Raw genomic sequence first — 18419 nt, 5'->3', positions numbered from 1 at the left:
GTATATCAAAATCAAGGGGGGCAAAGCCCACATCAGGAGGTTTGCCACCTGTTAGCAGGGTGCCCCATCATCTGAACAGGTGCTCTTTAAATGAGTTTAACAACACCAAAACTGATTTTCTTCTAAATACCACTCTCGACATAACAAATTTTGTACGGACAAAGTCAATGTTCCAATCACCAAAAGGTGAAAAGATATCCTTTACAACTGTTAACCCAGCTCTCTCCATAGACTCTCCCATCATCTTTCTCCTCTCCTTGGAGGGAGAAGAGAGGAGGTCTGGATTGAATCGGAGAGGCATTTTACACAAATCAATCCATGAACCAGGAACTGCCACAGCAAAAGGCCTCAAAGCGGCCCACGCCTGTAAGGCTTCCTTTACAAAGTTCGGGAGGACCCCGAGCACTGGGCTGGGGGGCAACAAACAAAGATTAAATGCACCAAAATTATTTAATACACCCAGATCCTTCAGGAAAAACTCCTTCCAGGGAGCCCGACAATCTGGATCCAGAAATTTTCTAAGCACGTTTAGTCTCAGTGCCTGTTTCTTCAAGACTAAATCAATTACATTCAGACCTCCCTTACCAACATCATTGATCATTACATTGTGTGTGACCAAACAACGACCATTACCCCAGAGAAACTTGGATAAAATTACACTAATCCTATTTGCACAGTCTCCTGGCAGCTCGCTCACAGTTAGAGCATGGGTCAGTTTTGACAGACACAAAGCATTCACCACTAAAACTTTTCCTCTCAGTCCTAAATGTCGAAATTTTAGGAAATTCAATTTAGCTACTAGCTTTCTGATTAAATCTTCCCACATTTTCCGATTTGACTCCACACTATCTTTGCCTACAAGCACCCCTAAGACCCTGTAAATGCTCCCTGCTTCCTTAAAATGTACTGACAAAGGCTGGGGAGTTACATTTCCACAAAATGCAACAGACGTTTTTTCAAAGTTTATTTTTGTCCCTGAGGCCAGACCATAAATTTTCAACACATGCAAGGCTGCCTCAAGACTTTCGGTGTCTCGCAAAAATAAATTGGTGTCATCTGCGAACTGTAACACCTTATACTCAGCTCCTGCAGGGGAGAGTATGCCCCTGACACTACACTCTGACATCGACATGGCAGCCAGAGGTTCAGCCACGAGGCTATAAAGAAAAGCAGAGAGGGGGCATCCCTGACGGATAGAACGCTTCACAGGAAAGACATCTGTCATGGCACCATTACATTTGACCCTGCTTGAAGCAGATCCATACAATAACTTTATCCAGTTTACAAAAATCGAACCAAAACCCATTTTTTTAATACAGTAAAAAGAAAGCTGTGCTCTACTCTATCAAAAGCTTTATTAAAATCTACACTTACATGAATACCACCTGTTTTATGCATCACATTTAGTAAATATTTTATTGACAAAATTGAGTCTGAAATGTCCCGGCCAGGGACACTGTAAGCCTGGGCAGATAGAATAACCGACTCCATTACACCTCTGATACGGCCTGCTAGAATTTTGGCAAGAATTTTATAATCTACATTTAATAAGCTGATTGGCCTGTAATTTTCCAATTTATTTCTTTCTCCCTTCTTGAACGCAAGGGACACTACACCCAAAGCAAAGGAGCTTGAGGCTCTCCCCTCTCTCTCCTATCTCCTATCTCCTGAAAAAGTCAAAGGAGAATGGGCGCCACTCTGGACGTGAAGCACCTGTAAAATTCGCTGGTGAGCCCATCCTCACCTGGGGCTTTGCCAGTACTTAGCAGCTTTACTGCAGACCTGACCTCCTCTAACAAAAGAGGCGCATCACTCAGCCTCAGCATTCGACAACCTACCACTTAATGAATTAACTACCTCATCAAAGCGATTAACTGAGACACCCTCCGAACTAAACAATGCACCATAAAATTTTCCCACAACACCCAACACATCATCAATATCTGAAACCTCCTTCCCCTCACTATTTATCAGTTTTTCAATATACATTTTATTTTGCCTCACCTTCTCCATTGCAAAGAAAAAACCTGTAGATCGCTCACCCTGCACAGTATACTGTGCTCTTGCATGCAGCATGGCACCTCTACATTTAGAGATCTCAATATTATCCAGTTGAGCTTTAATTTCTAAATACTCAGGATTTACTGGACCACTAGTAAAAGCTGACCTGCTCACAATGTCCCTCAGCCTATGTTTTAACTGAGTCTCCTCGGCCTTTAACAACCAGTTTTTCTGTTTGCTAAAATTTACTAAAAGGCGCTTTATTCTTTTCTTTGCCTCCTCCCACCAGTCCACAATTGACTCAATACATTCTATTTCCATATCAAAAGAATCAAACAACCCATTCATTTTTTTGCAATCATTTTCATCTTCAAGCAAAGAATTATTTAAAATCCAAGAACCCCCCGTGCGCTGCCCTTTAAAAGGGCTAAAATCTACACGCAGTGGAGAATGGTCACTTAACCAAGCGTCATTCATCATAGAAAACTGAGGCCGTTCGCCTCAAGAAGCCCTCAGACATCAAACATAAATCAATTCGGGACTGTTTTAATGCCCCTAAGACAACTTGCCGTCTGGAAAAGACTCTCTTGTTAAAATTCAGAGCTCTCCAGCCTTCAATCATATCGTATCGGGACATGAGGTCTAACAAGTGCGTCCTAGACACGTCATTTCTATACACATTGTTAGCATTTAAGTCTATTTTTGTAAGGGCTACATTGAAATCACCATCAACTGAAAAGATCCTATTTGAAGGCGACGAAGGCCAAACTAGACTCCAGCAAAAAGAGCAGAAACCTTGTATTCCCAGGCGGTCTCCCATCCAAGTTTTAACCAGGCCCGTCTCTGCTTAGCTTTCAAGATCGGACGAGATCAGGCGTTTTCTGGGTAGTATGGCCGTAAGCTGCTAGGTCAACTGAAAAGATCCTATTTGAAGGCGACGCAGGCTAAACTAGACTCCAGCAAAAAGTGTCAAACAACGCCCTCTGCTGTCAGACAAGAGCAGAAACCTTAAAAAGCTTACAGCACCTGGTATTCCCAGGCCGTCTCCATCCAAGTACTAACCAGGCCCGCCCCTGCTTAGCTTCCGAGATCGGGCGTTGTCAGGGTAGTATGGCCATAAGCTGCCAGGTCAACTGAAAAGATCCTATTTCGCAGGCCAAACTAGACTCCAGCAAAAAGTGTCAAACAGCGCCCCCTGCTGTCAGGCAAGAACAGAAAATTTCTCAGTTTGCCAATTTCAGACTGCATGACAAAGAATCAAGTCAAACTCCATCAACAGGGAAGCGGAGGTCCTTCAGACAAGACAGTATTGCCATTCTTTCCTGGCAGACATAACATAAGCAAACGTTTGTTGGGAAGTGAATGCATTTCACCAAGCAGCGTAATCTGCACTGACGAAGGCGCATGAGCGCGCCAGCCTGTTTTCCTCTCCTCCTGCATTTCATTGCGTGTGCAAGGGTGAGCGCACCTTTGACCAGTATGTCCAAAATGTCCTCTGTCGGAAGCAGAAATTTCAGAAATAAATCCTCTGGTGTTGCTTCCATTGATGTTCATGAGCTCTTCTCTGGTGAAAGAGCTCCCGGTACCGGCACAAAACACTGTTTTATAACAGGAGAAGGTCCAGTCTCAGAACTATTTTGGTTCCTTTGCTGGAGTACATCAAATAGACACTGTCTCTGCCTTTCTGAGTGCAGCCAGAGTGCGGTCCTTGGTCGTCTAGTGCATAGAATTCGGTGCTCTCACCACCGTGGCCCGGGGTCGATTCCTTGTCAGGGAACTGAGTTTTGAGTGCACATAGGATTTGTCTAGCTCCTCGGTCGAAAGGTGAGGGTTATCTTTCACATCCTGAAGCGACTGACGACAGAAATATGACAAACACGACAATAAATGATAGACGTGAATTTCTGGTCAGTACGCCAATACAAGATAAGGTGCTCGACTGGAGAAGGCAGTTAGGACTGGGTTTAGGGTTAGACCGCATGCTGTATTTGGCATAGAAATCGGAATTGGGGCTCAAATCAACATCTCTTCCACAAAACACAAAGGATTTCTTGGAGAATGTGGGCATCAATCCCGCTACCTCTCGCATGCAAAGCAAGCGCTCAACTATTTGAGCTAATTTCCCTGATGTTGCAGCGTTGGCAGAGAAGGTCCAGTCTCATAACTATTGGTTCCTTTGCTGGAGTACGTCAAAGCGACACTATCTCTGCCTTTCTGAGTGCAGACATAAAGCAGTCCCTGGTGGTCTAGTGGCTAGCTGCTGTCATCCTGAAGCGACTGACAACGGAAATACAAACAAAACATCAATACATGATAGACTCGAGTTTCTTGTGAGTACTACACAATAAGACAAGGTACTCGACGAGAATGCTGTCAGGACTGGGTTTAGGGTTAGACCTCGCATTTGTCGGATGCTAAGGGACAGATCCTGGACTCATTTCCGATCCCAACGTCTCTTCTGAGGAAGAGACTGCGGACATTCATCCCACAACAAGACAGGCGCTAGACAGGAGAATGCAGTTAGGACTGGGTTTAGGGTAATACCTATGGCTGTATTTGTCGTAGATATCGGATTGGGGCCCGGATTAGTGTTCGGTACTTGGGAACATTTAATCACAAAAAACAAAGGCGTCTTTGGAGAATGCGGGCATTGATCCCGCTACCTCTCACATGCTAAGCGAGCGTTCTGCCATTTGATTAATTCGCCTTCTGTTGCAGCATTGGCAGAGAACGTTCAGTCTCATAACTATTTTGGGTCTTTGGCTGGAGTCTGTCAAAGCGACAAAGGTGACAAATGGGAACAAAGATATGTGCTTGATCTCTGAAGGTGTGTACACAAGCATCTTTCCCCAGTTTGGACACACAATCCATATTTCCCGGATGACTGGTCGGGTGCATTTGCCTTTAAACATGAGTGAATTAGCTAAAATACTAAAATGCCAACAACTATCATGCTAGCACCTACCAAGATAGCCTCAAGTCCCAAAATTGTTAAGGCAGTCCCATAGTGTCCCCACATCATGTCATGTGTGTATTTGCCTTTAGACATCAGTAAATTAACTCAAATGAAAACATGCTAACGGTCATCATGCTAGCACCTAGCAAGAGAGCCTGGCATCCCAAAAGTGTTAATGCAGTCCGATAGTGTCCCCACATCATGCCATGTGTTTATTTGCCTTGAGACATGAGCAAATTAGTTAAAAGTATAACATGCTAAGAGTTAGCTTGGTAGCATCTAACAAGAGCGCCTCAAGTTTAGAAAGTGCCAAGGTTGTCCTATAACCTCCCTGCATAATACCATGTGTGTATATTCCTTTTGACTTGAGTAAATTAGCTTCTATGCTAACGGCTACCATGCTAGCACCCAGCAAGATTGCCCCAAGTCCCAAAAGTATTATGGCAGTCCCATAGTGTCCCCCCCATCATGCCATGTGTGTATTTGCATTTAGACATGAGTAAATTAGCTTAAATGCTAACATGCGAACAACTACATGCCAGAACCTAGCAAGATAGCATCAATTCTTAGAGGATCAGACTTTTAATCTGAGGGTCCAGGGTTCAAGTCCCTGTTCAGGCGGTGAGTTGTGGGCCCCTTCCCTTAAATGTTAAACCCAACCTCTTTGTCTTGCTAATGTGCTGTTTTCTTAGCCCTGTAAATGTCCAAATACACAATGGTTTTGCCTTTGTAGAGAGCATTGTAGTACATATGACATGTATACCACATGTGACATCAGAAATTATGGGTATTTTTTCAACAAAACAAGACCTCTGGTTCAAAACATTTTTTGAAATGTTGGAGAGAAAAAAAAAACAGTAAAGGAGTCGCTGAAACACCAGTAAGGCACTGCTGGGTTTTGAACCCAAGGATCTCCTATTTACTAGACAGGCACTTTGACCAACTAAGCCACAGCACCGGTGAAGGAGTTAAGGTCCTTTCAGCCAGCCAATAAATAAATTGTAGTTCATATAACATGTTCCGGAAATAATGGGCTTTTCTTCAACAAAACAAGAAATCACAATCGCGGCTTTAAAGGTTTAAAAGCTAGCTGTGAAAGAAACACCTTAGCCACCCATGGGCTCACCTTGATGTCTTGGTTGTCACGGTACGGCATGTCTGTGTTGCGGTGCGACCCCAGGATGCAGAGAGCAGGACCAAATGCAGGCAAAATAATATTTATTTTAGCTATAATAGCAGCAAAAGGAAACACAACTCAACTAGCTGAAAAACAAACTAACAATGATCCAACAAAAGGAGAAGCACACACCTGAACTAAATAGACAGCACAAATTAGGGACAGGTGTGGGTAGCTATGGCAACAAAGGCAGAGGCGGCAAAACAGGAAGTCCAATACAAAACCAGAGTGTTCAAAAGGGAAACCAAAGCCCAAACGGGGAACATAGACAAACTGTCACGCACAAACCCGCACAGGGCGTGACATTGGTGGACTCAACTTGTGCCCTTTGAGTCAATGGTTTGGCTTGTAACCTCCTCTAACGTTGGCTGGTAAACGGTGATTGTGCTGAAACCTGGGATTAAACCAGATCTTCAGTCTAATGCTCTCCCAACTGAGCTATTTCAGCTGCAAAGGCGTTTCTCTGCTTTTTCAGTCTGGGCTAAAAGTGGGGGTATGGTGAAGCTGTGTCTGTGCCACGTACTATTTTGCTGTGTGCCTGGTCCAGTGTGTTCTCATCTTGGGTTGGAATGTCCCCATTATCCCTAATGCCCCTAATATGTCCCTGAGACATTGTCGTGCAACTCTAAGGGGAGGGGGGAGCAAGCAGTTGCATGAGCTGTACTTTGTCTATGTGTGTGTGTGTATGTGAGAGTAATTACTTTTTGTGCATGTGTTCTTATCTTGGCACATATTTGCATGATGAACAGGAACATCTACTCACTGCTGTCGTTCCCAGGCACTTCCAAGATTAGTGGCGCTGGGAGTAGCTGGTCAGGGTCACAGAATGTTCCTGCTTCAAAACACTCAAAACTCTCTTTCTATTGTCTTTGCGCGGATATAAGGGTGATCAGTAACACTATAATAATTGTATTTACATTTTTTTCAAACACCACACAAGTGGACACACAATCTTGTCTTGTCAGACAATACAATTACAAAAGTAACACACACCTGCCATGACCCTGATTCGGCTGGGGTTGCTGCGGCCACAACACACAGTCCAAACCACTATATGATTACGGCTGTGAGCAATGCTTATCTGGGCAAGAACCATAAACTCAGACTCGGAGGTGCAGATTGCTCATTCCAGCTGCTTCAAATTCATCTGCGAGCAAAGCTTGAATTTTAGACTCAAATCAATTGAAAAGGCTGTCATGCACGTTTTCCATTGCACCAATAGCCCAAAACAAAAATACCAGTAGTAGGTTAGGTTCTGGATTGTTACTGTTTTGCCAAGAGTAACATGGGGTTGAGAGAGAAGTCCTTTTAGACTAGACAACAACAAAAGCAATATACACCTGCCATGACCCGGATTAGAACTGTTGTTGCTGCAACCGCAACGCAGAATACAAACCACGATACAATTACCGCTATAAGCTATTACTTCAAAAAAGGGTTACTCTGTCAAAGCCGTGATCGTATAGTGGTTAGTACTGTATAGTTAGTCCTCACAGCATGTGTGTGTTGCTTTTTTTTGTGTCCCGTCCAGCCATTGGGGCAGATAGTATTGTTGATCTAAATGCCCTTACATGCTAAACAGATTTGCCCTGTGCCAGGAAAGGTGTTGGCTACAACTTCCCTGTACCATGAAATTTTATTTGCCGTTATTTGATATTTTTGTTATGGGCATTTGGAGCAACCGGACCGAAGAAAGAAGAAACACAGAAAAGAAGAAGAGAAACTGGGGGGGGGGGGGGGGGGGGTGGAGAGAGAGAGAGAGACAAAAACAGCAGCAAAAAGGATTCCCATAACAACAACAGTGACAAACAGAACAGTTAAATATCAATGATGGCTAAGGGTCACAATGGAGATGATATCAATGAAATGAAACAGTCCAACTTACCAGTAGCAATAGTAACAATGAGGACATGAACCGTGATAGTAAACATAATTACAGCCATAGAGTTATAGTAATTAAAATCTCACTGCTTGACATCATTTTTACTGTAATAATAGCATACCGATAGCATATAGACATCAGGGATAAGATGGTAGATTGTGTAGAGAAGCACCCATGTGCTGTGAGTGTCCATATGGAGGTGTGTACTTCTGTGTATACATTCATATATGTGTGTGTAAGTGTGCTCATGTATGTGAATGCGAGTGAGTGAATGTGTAATTGTCACTGAGAATGACAAAAGGAGAGAAACTGCCTTCTACCACCCAGCAAACCCCACCCCGCGCAGCCAGGTCAAGCCCCCACCGCCAGAGATCCTCCGGCCCCTTGAGTGTGGGCAAAGCCAGGGCCGACTCCCCAAGACCCAGCCCCAAAGCATCTCCCCGAAAAGACCAGCAAGAGGCCAAGGAGGAGCAATCCCAACCGGCAACAGGGCGCCAGCAGGCCGGAGGAGAGCCGCACCCTCGAGACCAGCGGGAGACCATACCCCACTAGGGTAGAAGGGAATCAAGGGCCACACACCTGCGGGCACAATGGCGCCCCCGCCAACCGGAAGGGAGCCCATCCACGGCCGGAGGCGGCACCCCCCGCCCCCCGCCCCCCACCCGCCGGGCAGCTTACCCCGCTGAGGGAGAGCCAAAGCTCCAAGTCATGGGGAGGCCAAGCACCAGAGCCGAGGAGTCAAGACCAGCGCAAGGCCACCGACAGACCTCACCATCCACTGGGACACCCGGGACACGCCCACCCCGCACTACCGACCAACCGAGCGGGGCAAGCCAGCCGCCCGGAGCAAGCCGTGGGCCACAGGACCAACCGCAAGCCCCACCCAGCCCATCGTGGCCACCGGCCATCCCACGCAGGGGGCCCCACCAGAGATTGTGCCAGCTACGCCACCCCCGGACCACAAGGAGCCGCGGACAAACCACATGCCCTGAGGCAGCTCCTACAACCACCAGAACAGCAGGGACCGCGCCCCGGCAACACATCCATCACCATGGTAGCCCAGGGAGTGACACCACAGAGACTGCAGGAGAACGGGGACCCGCATGGGGCAGAGCACAACCACGCCCTCAGGTCACGTGAGCCAAGAGTGCCAGGGTGGGACAGATAAACGACAGATAAACGACACCCCAACAGGCGTAAAAAGTGAAGGCCCCCCCCAGCCCCACCCTCCGCCCCAGCGCCAACCCGTCTCCACCACATCTCCCATCCACCCACGGACCCGCCGAGTAGGACACCCCAGAGGCGGGAAGACCGCCACCAGACTGGAGACAGAAGGGGCCAACCAGACACCGGCAAATAGCAGGGGCCGCCCGTGAGCCACCAGCCAGACCCGCCCCCCAACCCTTGGTCGAGGCTCCCCTACAACCCAGAGCCCACCACCCCGCCCCCCAAGCAAACCCCCCGCCAATCCCGGCCTGCGCGGTGCAGAGCACCTCCCTAACCGCTACCCACCCCGGTACCCACGCACCCACAGCCAGCCCCCCCCACCTGCCCGCCCCACATCCCACACAACCCAGGCACCCCCCTACCGAAGGGAGAGAAGCAGGTAATGCCCCACCCCAGCAACGCACCTCCCCCACCCAGAGCCCAAGCTGCACAAACGAGACCCCCCCTCCCGTACGAGCTTACCAGGCGCCCCACCCGGGAAACAGCCACAGCCAGAGTGGGACGATAGCACACGGTCCCCATAAATCACACATGCCTTCCATACACAAAAATAAAACTAGAGAATAAAATGATAAATAAAGATAAAGTAAAGTAATTGATAATAATAATAATAATAATAATAATAATAATAATAATAATAATAATAATAATAATTGATAATAGTAGTTATGTATGTATAATAATGATACTACTATTGATACTTAATATATAAGAATAATATATGTATATATAATGTATTTCTAATAATTTAGATCTTTTAGCTATTTTAGATATGATAATAAATATATACATACATACCTACATACACACATACAGTGCATCCGGAAAGTATTCACAGCGCTTCACTTTTTCTACATTTTGTCATGTTACAGCCTCATTCCAAATTGTATTAATTTAATCTCTTACCTCAAAATTCTACACAAAATACTCCATTATGACAATGTGAAAAAGTTTTTTTTTGACTTTTTTTGAATTTATTAAAAATAGAAAACAAAAAATCACATTTACATAAGTATTCACAGCCTTTGCTTAATACTTTGTTGATCCACCTTTGGCAGCAATTACAGCCTCAAGTCATTTTGAATATGATCCCACAAGTTTAGCACACCTATCTTTAGGCAGTTCGCCCATTCTTCTTTGCAATAAGTCTCAAGCTCCATCAGGTTGGATGGGAGACGTCTGTGCACAGCCATTTTCAGATCTCTCCAGAGATGTTCGATCAGATTCAAGTCTGGACTCTGGCTGGGCCACTCCAGGACATTCACAGAGTGGTTCTGAAGCCAATCTTTTGAGATCTTGGCTGTGTGCTAATGTCTACTGTCTATATGGTCAAGGTACATGACCAGTCTACTGAGGTCAAGAGCGCTCTGGAGCAGGTTTTCATCCAGGATATCTCTATATATTGCTGCATTCATTTTTCCTTCTATCCTGACTAGTCTGCCAGTTCCTGCTGCTGAAAAACATCCCCACAGCATGATGCTGCCACCACCATGCTTCACTGTAGGGATGGTATTGGCCTGGTGATGAGCAGTGCCTGGTTTCCTCCAAACATGGCGCCTGGCATTCACACCAAAGAGTTCAATCTTTGTCTCATCAGACCAGAGAATTTTGTTTCTCATGGTCTGAGAGTCATTCAAGGTTTTTTTTTGGCAAATTCCAGACGGGCTGCCATGTTCCTTTTACTAAGGAGTGGCTTTCGTCTGGCCACTCTACCATACAGGCCTGATTGGTGGATTGCTGAAAAGATGGTTGTCCTTCTGGAAGGCTCTCCTCTCTCCACAGAGGAACGCTGGAGCTCTGACAGAGTGACCATCGGGGCCTTGGTCACCTCCCTGACTAAGGCCCTTCTTCCCCGATCGCTCAGTTTAGAAGGCCGGCCAGCTCTAGGAAGAGTCCTGGTGGTTCCAAACGTCTTCCATTTACGAATAATGGAGGCCACTGTGCTCATTGGGACCTTCAAAGCAGCAGAAATTTTTCTGTATCCTTCCCCAGATTTGTGCCTCAAGACAATCCTGTCTCGCAGGTCTACAGACAGTTCTTTTGACTTCATGCTTGGTGTTTGTGCTCTGACATGCACAGTCAACTGTGGGACCTTATATAGACAGTTATTATATTTCCAAATCATGTCCAATCAACTGAATTTACTGCAGGTGGACTCCAATTAAGCTGTAGAAAGATCTCAAGGATGATCAGTGGAAAAAAGATGCACCTGAGCTCAATTTTGAGCTTCATGGCATAGGCTGTGAATATCTACTATGTACATGTGATTTTTTTGTTTTCTATTTTTAATAAATTCCAAAAAAGTCAAAAAAAAAACTTTTTCACATTGTCATAATGGAGTATTTTGTGTAGAATTTTGAGGTCAGAGATTAATTTAATACAGTTTGGAATGAGGCTGTAACAAAATGTGGAAAAAGTGAAGCGCTGTGAATACTTTCCGGATGCACTGTATATAGTCATATACATACCTAAGGGGGAAGGCTCCGCAAGGGCAGCGGGGTACAACCACCCGTGCCCACACCAAGGGCAGGGCCAAAGCCTCCCATGCCCACTCCCCACGGTCCCACACAGTAGCCAAGCCAGAGCACCCAGGGCAAACCCGGCCCACCCCCAGGGGCGAGGGAGGCCGCGGAGGAACCAGCTTCTCCGGCCGCACACAGGCCCGCCCCCAGCAGCAGCAGGCGCCCACCACCCACCGGATGCAGCTCCCCGTCTACCCACCACAATGACTGAAACTTTTAATTTTGAGCAACATGTCTCCGTCGCTACACATCAAAAAGGTCATGTTCTCGACTTAGTGTTTTCACTTGGCCTTAATGTTGCCAACCTTTGTGTGGAAGATGTCCATTTGAGCGATCATAGTTGTGTCTTATTTGATCTGCTCCCTACACTTCAGCCTGTGCTTCCTGTGGTTAGATCGCAGAGACGCATCATCTCTGAGAATACTGCAGGTAGTTTCTCTGTCCTGTTTGATCCACATCTGTTCTTGGAATGTGACAATGTTGATAATTTTATAAATTGTTTTAACGACCACTGTGAATCAATTTTAGATTTGGTTGCACCTGTTAAATCCAATCTGGTGTCTCAAAAATCTGTATGTCCCTGGATAAATGACTGTATTCGGAATTTGAAGCGACTTTGTCGGAAAACTGAGCGTCTGTGGAAGGCTACTAAACTTGAAGTCCACCGATTGCACCTTCGGGAACTTGTGTCATCTTTAAATGAAATGATAAAAACTGCTAGATCTGACTACTTTAAGCAGTTGATTATCTCAAATAAGAAGAAACCTCAAGTGCTCTTTGACACCATCAATTCTATTGTCTCTCCTGCTGCTCCTGTTATTCCTGTTTTTTGCAAAGCTGATAGCAATGATTTTCTCAAAGTGTTTCTCAGCAAAATTCAGGACATTAAGAACAGTCTTCCAGTGTTCTGTGGGTGTAACCCTGTTGTTCAGGAGCCTGCACCCCATGAGTGGTCCTCTTTTAAACCTGTGACTGAGGTTGAGATTTCAGCTCTGGTAACAAAAATGAAGCCATCTTCCAGTTCATCTGATGTGCTGCCCTCTAAACTCTTTTTGAAAGTGTTTGATGTCATTGCCCCCTGGGTTACTAAAGTGATCAATCTGTCACTCGCTACTGGTGTTTTTCCCAGTGCTTTTAAACATGCTATTGTGGAGCCACTTCTTAAAAAATCAAATCTGGATGTCGCCGATCCCAAAAATTACAGACCTATATCAAAGCTTCCTTTCATGTCTAAAATCTTAGAGAAGGTGGTCTCCGAACAGCTGCTACATTTCTTGCAAAAATATGATATTTTTGACATTTTCCAGTCTGGTTTTCGCAAACTTCACTCAACAGAAACTGCCCTGTTAAAAGTGTCTAGTGACATCATGATGTCTGCAGATTCTGGAAAATGCACGGTCCTTGTTCTGCTAGATCTCTCCTCGGCATTTGACACTGTCGATCATCAGATTTTGCAAACAAGACTACATGACTTAGTCGGACTGTCAGGCTCTGTCCTAGCTTGGTTCTCTTCTTATTTATCAGACAGGAGTTTTAGTGTCTCAGTTAACCAGATCCGATCTGACTCTGCTGATCTGTTGTTTGGAGTACCTCAAGGCTCTGTTTTGGGTCCGATTTTGTTCTTGTTATATGTTCTCCCTCTAGGAAAGATTATCCAGGATTTTGATGATGTCTCCTACCATCTGTTTGCTGACGACATTCAGCTGTACTGTTCTTTAAAGGCTTCGGAGATACAAAAATTGAACTCTTTAATGAATTGTTTAGTGCAAATAAAACAATGGCTCGGCGCTAATTCCCTTCAACTTAATTCAGATAAAACTGAGGTGCTGGTGATTGCCCCTGATGAAGTTATTCCAGGGATCAAACAGTATTTGAGTGTTCACAGCCTGTCTTGTAAGTCAAGCCTCAGAAATCTTGGAGTAATTTTTGACAAGGAAATGTCATTACAGCACCACTCAAAGCAGCTCACTCGGAATTGTTTCTTTCAGCTAAGAAAAATCTCGAAACTTCGAACAATGGTATCTAAAGGTGAGCTCGAGATGATAATCCATGCCTTTGTGTCTTCTCGTTTAGACTACTGTAATAGTTTGTTTTCTTGTCTAAACAAAAAAGAGTTGTCTCGTCTGCAACAGGTTCAAAATTCTGCTGCGCGGTTATTGACCCGATGCAACAGAAGGGCTCACATCAGGCCGATTCTGAAAGCTCTCCATTGGCTCCCGGTCTCATTCCGTGTGAATTTTAAAATCCTAGTGCTCACTTTTAAAGCCTTGCACGGCCAGGCCCCTGTCTACATACGAGACTTGTTGCATCCCTATACCCCCTCTCGGAGGCTGAGATCGTTAGATCAAAATTTACTCATGGTCCCTCGTAGTCGTTTTAGGACCCGAGGAGACCTATCTTTTCAGGTTGTTGCGCCGAGGCTCTGGAATGACCTTCCACCCTCCCTACGTTCGCTTGACTCTGTCGATGCATTTAAGAGTAACCTTAAAACTCATTTGTTTTTGCAGGCATACCCAGCTCAGTAGATTTAGGGTACTATGACCATCATATATTTATGTCTATTTTATTGTATACTGTTTTTATGTACTGTTTTATGTCTATTTTTATTGTACATTGCTTTTATTGTTTTATTGTATTTTTTATGTGTATTTTAACCCTGTGTTTTGCCTTTTGTGAAGCACTTTGTGACTTTTGTCTGAGAAAGGTGCTATATAAATAAAACTTACTTACTTACTTACTTACTTACCACCCCGAGGGACTGCCTGCACCACCCCACCCACGCCCCATCCCCAGATCCAGACAGCCCCCCACCAACCCTCACCAGAACCTCCAGGGGGTCATCCCAGCAAGAAGGGACAGAGATACACAGCACCCGCCTGCCCACCCCCCAGACGCCAGGGCAACCCGGCGACCAAGGCCATGGCCCAAGCCAGAGGAACGAGACCGCCAGGGGCAGAGACAGGCACACTCAGCCCTTCGAGAATTAGATTAAGAGATTAGATTAAGAGATTAATTATTGGAGCCCATATAGATTTAAATTCTGACAGTTGTTCTTTGGATTCAGCAGACATTCTCTCAGTTGCTATATGATCTAACAGAAGGGCTATGTTCAGTTTTTTTTTTGGATTTCCAATTGATAAGAATGGTTTTCTTGGCAATGCTTAACGTTGTGATGAGGAGTTGTGTGTGATTTGTTTCTACGTTGACTGCAGAAAGATCACAAACAAGCATAATACAGGTGAGGAAGGAATAGAGGTCCCAAGTGCCAAAGAAAGGTCTTCACACACTGCTTGCCAGAAATTACTAATGGGGGCACAAGCCCACATGGAGTGTAAATAATCATCTACTACATGATCTGGGCAGTGTACACAGATATTAGAGTCAGTTAGACCCATTTTAAACATTCTCTGTCCTGTGTAGTGTACTCTATGACTGGTTTTGAACTGAACCAACTGTAGGTTGGGATTTTTTATTAAACAGGAAGAATTAAGGCATATTTGCTTCCAGAACTCAGGGTCACAGCTTGTAGATAAATCTGGGTTCCATTTGGAGACTGCAACCCCAACGTTGTTGTCACACTTTGACAATAGAATGTACAGCTTGGATAATGTTTGGGGAGCGGATACGTTTAAGAATTGGTCAATGGTGGGATAGCTTTCCCAAGATATGTTACGAAAACTAGCTCTAATTATGGATTTAATTTGTGAGTATTCAAGAAATGTATTCTGGCTTAACACATACTGTGTAACAAAGTAATTGAATGACACAAACTTTTCCCCCCTTATGATATTTTCCAAGCAACTTATTCTTTTTTCATGCCATGTTGTAAAATCCAAGGTTTTTTTTTAAGCAATATATCAGAGTTATTCCAGATCGGAGTGTACTGACAAGGAGTGAGCAAGGACCTAGTAATTTTTAAAAATTCCCACCAAGCTGTCAGAGTGGTTTTAATATTTATACTTTTAAAACAATCGTTTTTCCTAAGGATTTGACTTATGAAAGGTAAGTTAAAGATGGAGATTTCTTGGCTAAATGATTGTTCAATGTTTAGCCATAACTGATCCAAGGGGTTAGGTTTTATCCATTTTAAGATATACTGTAGCCTATTTGCCAGGAAGTAATTGGAGAAATTTGGCAGTTCTAAGCCCCCACATTCTTTAGATTTTTGTAATGTTTTTAGGCTTATTCGTTGTCGTTAACCATCCCACATTGACGTGTCAACTCCAGAATGGTCTTTCATCTTGCTGTTAAGGGACGTTAGACCTTCCAAGGCCTTGGTGAGACTCCCGTCCGCTGCTGTGTTGTTCGAATGAACGTGCAGCACTGATCACCAAAAATGGCACATACTCCGCCCTTCTCCGCCAGGAGCATGTCAACAGCAATTCTGTTTTGGAAAGCCATGAGGGAGGTAGCTGACAGTTGTTCATGGATGGCGGAGAACCCTCTTTCAGTGTTGTTTCCTAATTTCTGCACGTTATAGTGGATGTAGTTGATTCTGTTTACATTTTTGTTAATTGTGCACCACCAGCAAATCGATGATTCAAAACCTGCTGCTATCTGGTTGACTAATTTGTATTTATCACGGACTCCTCTTGGTACCCCTATGCTGTCTATGTAGGTGGGATCATTTTTATCCCATCCCGGCGTTGATCTCTTTGTTCTGTCTTTCCAGGTGTGTGGGAACACGTGTTGTCCTACAGCCACTAGTTCTGTAATGGTGATAGGGGTGATGGATACTGCCAAGATCAATGACACTAGGGCACAAAATCCTGTGGTATTATATGGTAATTTATCATACAGTTTATCTTCTCCACACCACCACCAGATGTCACTGCGAGCTCTGGGTTTGAATGTTACGTCTACCATCTCTATTGATTGACACTGAGTATCATTCAATCTTCCTAATTTGATTCCAACACCTGTTCTGTTTATGCATGAGAAGTTTCCTGCAGCTACTTTATTGGAGAATAATGGTTTTTGTTTTTCAGCAGAGGTAAGAGGGTAGACTTTATCCCATTGTGAGCAATTTTTTGATGGAATGGTTTTATTCATTACTTCGATCAAACAATCTATTCCCATAGTTGAAGGCACTACTTGTGAAATGCCCGTAGTGGCATGAAACCAATCATCTGTATTTCGAATTACGGCTAATAACTCCAGCGTGACGTGTGTAGTTATTTGTGATTGGCAGTTCAACAGGGGTCATGGTTTGGTTTTCGCAAATAATTATAGGAAAGTAAGGATCTGGCCCAGAAGAGTATGCCCATAAAAGGAAACCCCAACACGAGGTATTTAAAATAGTGCCCAATGGTTGGTCATATGGGTTGAGTTTAGCTGAGCTAAAAGTAAACGTCATACTTAATATGGCCCCATGTTTCTTTAACATAATTTTATTATGGAAATGTCTGGCTTCTATTGTGGTACCAGGTGTCCAGTAATCACCTTCCTGAGTGGTAACTAACGAAGCCCAACTTAGGTCCATCACGTGTCCAGTAACATACCACCAATAACTAGCATATGTCTTCCCTGACACTTGCCGTCTGTTTAAAAATCCTTTCAACGATGATATGGGTATTTGGAGTTCAGTGGTCGAATTTGGGGCTATGGTCATACATATGGAGTTGTTGTATGCCCACTTAATAATCCAGGGTGTTAGGTCGACCTGTGTTTGTGATCTGTTAGGGTCCCCCACCCTTCTTTTCTGCATGCTAAGATTCTTTTCCCATAGCAATGGCGACACCACTATTATTAGTCTACTGCTGCTACTGCTGCTAATTTTTTATGCGTCTGAGTGATCATCTTATCTGCAGGCTTGCAACCCCTCCTAGTAACGCAACAGAGTTGTGGACAATCTTCACCGGTTTGAGACGACTGCAAACTAGAATTACAGCCCCCTTTGTAGCCGGACTTCCTCTGAAGGTCGTTGAGGAGCTACAAACCTACAGCAGATACCACAATGCTATTATCATGACGCAAATAGATACAGTTAGGGTAAATACTAAGATGGAGATGGATAATTTAGTCATAGTTTCTTCCATGCACTTTCTCAATCTGTTTTTTTTTTCTTTTTTTTTTCTTTTCTTATCTTATTGTCCCATTCATCCTTTCTACCAACCCTGCACTCTGTGGGTGGTAGGCACAATGATTCTTTAGGTCTATATGGAATGCTTGACCTATTCTTGTTACTATCTGATTTACGAAATGTGTACCGTTATCACTGTAAATTTTTTTCTGGAATACCATAGCGTGGAATTATGTCTTTGCATAGAGCTTTAGCTACTGTTAGTGCATCTGGATTTTGTTTTGTAGGAAACAGTTCTATCCATTTTGAAAATGAGTCTTTTATCACTAAACAGAATCTTTTCCCTTCACTGTTGTTGAGTTCAATGAAGTCCATGTGTATTTCTTGAAATAAGTATTGTGGTTCTTTGAAATTGGCCACGCCGAGGTCGCAAGCTGCCCTGGGCATTGTGTTTTGCACACGTTAAACACGCTCTACAAAGTTTTTTTGAATAAGAATTCAATCCCTACGTAGTAAAGTGGGTGTTAATAGCACACTATTGTGCCACAGCACATCCCTCCTGTTGAGACATGTGTAAAACCATGGCTCAAAATAGCGTCCCACTTATGCAATTTTTTGGCAAGATTGTTTTA

The 18419-nt window shown here is 44.3% G+C and overlaps 1 pseudogene; it reads right to left on the bottom strand.

Moving 5' to 3' along the window:
• Nucleotides 1-3015: 3015 nt before the first annotated feature.
• Nucleotides 3016-3123, bottom strand: LOC144901344 (5S ribosomal RNA; annotated as a pseudogene).
• Nucleotides 3124-18419: the final 15296 nt, after the last annotated feature.

This window comes from Doryrhamphus excisus, linkage group LG11, assembly GCF_037039965.1.
Source record: "Doryrhamphus excisus strain RoL-2023G ecotype Guam linkage group LG11, RoL_Dexc_Guam_v1.1, whole genome shotgun sequence".
NCBI classification, from domain to species: domain Eukaryota; kingdom Metazoa; phylum Chordata; class Actinopteri; order Syngnathiformes; family Syngnathidae; genus Doryrhamphus; species Doryrhamphus excisus.
The sequence above is the reverse complement of the archived record's forward strand: the minus strand, read 5'-3'. Positions and strand labels throughout refer to the sequence as shown.